Source organism: Anastrepha ludens, chromosome 6, assembly GCF_028408465.1.
Source record: "Anastrepha ludens isolate Willacy chromosome 6, idAnaLude1.1, whole genome shotgun sequence".
Lineage (NCBI taxonomy): Eukaryota > Metazoa > Arthropoda > Insecta > Diptera > Tephritidae > Anastrepha > Anastrepha ludens.
The window spans coordinates 1883127-1884679 of record NC_071502.1 but is presented as its reverse complement, the minus strand read 5'-3'; positions in this window follow the sequence as shown (position 1 = coordinate 1884679).

The window sequence follows — 1553 nt, the reverse complement described above, 5'->3', positions numbered from 1 at the left end:
TGCTTTGCGTTGAATCAATGCTGTCCAGAAAACATATGATAGAATCGGAGCTGCCAGAGTTTTGACATTAAACGAATAAGAGAATATGGCGAAACGCATTGCAATTGAAACACAAGACCGAGTGGCTGGAATAAAAATAGTTTAGTAAACATTTTTTAGAATTTTAAGTCGGCTTTGAACGGAAGATAATTTGTTTGCTTTTTCATGCCAGAAATACACTCAGAGGGTTGCCATTGCCTGCCGAGGGGCGACCGCTAATAGAAACAACCTTGTCTTCATTTTGGAGTTTTTCGAGTCTACGTTCTGCGAATGCCAAATAGTAGTCACACACCAACTCATTCGCCTACGGCGGCCTTATGGCATTGATACACTTCAATATTATTATCCAATAACGTTATATATGAAATATAAACATGTAAACAAACAAACAAATAAAAAAATAAAATAAAATAAAGTAAGTAATTTTACCATTCAAACCACCAAACATCAGATATTATATTGCTTTGTGTGGATTAAAGGTGCCCCAAAACTATTGTTGTTGTTGTCCCAGCATAAACATTACCCATTATGTTCGGCGAATGCTGCTAGAGTAACGGTCCTTGGCCGGATAACAGTGCCTCACAGCTATTTCTTGTGATTCTTAATTTCAAAGAAAATGTACAAAATTTCTTATTTAAGTTACATTTGCAAACAAACGTTGTAACGTTTGAATTAAAAGCACCAAAAAGTAAATTGAAATCAATTTAAGAAGAATATTTACAGCAAAAACAAAAACAGCACTTGTTTCGTGTGCGAGCTTTTATTGTTATTGGTGCCAATATCACGCCTTGCAAACAGCGACATTTTTTTTATGCTGCTCTAAATCATTTGGGGGAAAATCAGGAAAGACCCAGTCAACCAAAAGTACTCTAGCGCGTTGACCAAAACTGGTCAGCAGAATTTGATCAGTAAAATTCTCCGTAATGTTGATTTTCATGGAAGAATAACATTTGTTAGTGCGCGAAATATAAAGTCCAAAAGTCATGTTAATAGGACGACATTTTTTGGAATTACGTTATTTTTGCTGACGAAAGTAAATGTAATCTTTTTGACATCGACGAAACGACATTTTTCTGGTGCCAACCTAATTTAGAGTTGTAGCCGAAGAACTTGCAAGGAAGTGTAACACACGGTGGAGGTCGCATTATGAATCAGGGCTATATGTCATCAGTAGGGGTCGGAAATTTATTTTTCAATTATGGTTGATTGACTTTGATTCTTTCAAGGCATTGAATCCAAACACAAATAGAATGTTGTTCAATCATGGCTTATCTGGAACTAGCAATCGCCAGATCTCAATTGAATTTTGTTTTTGTTGTAAATTCTCTTGTTAACCTAACGTTATTTCAAATTTAAATTTAAATCTTCATGTAAGCAGATACAACTCTTCTTGCTGTGGTATCGTTTTTTACCGCAGCGTACCGCATCTCTTTAAGGGTACCTTAAGGGCCGCCACACAGGGGTCGTATCGTCATCTTAGCGTATGTGACAAATTTGTCGCGCACTTGTGTTCA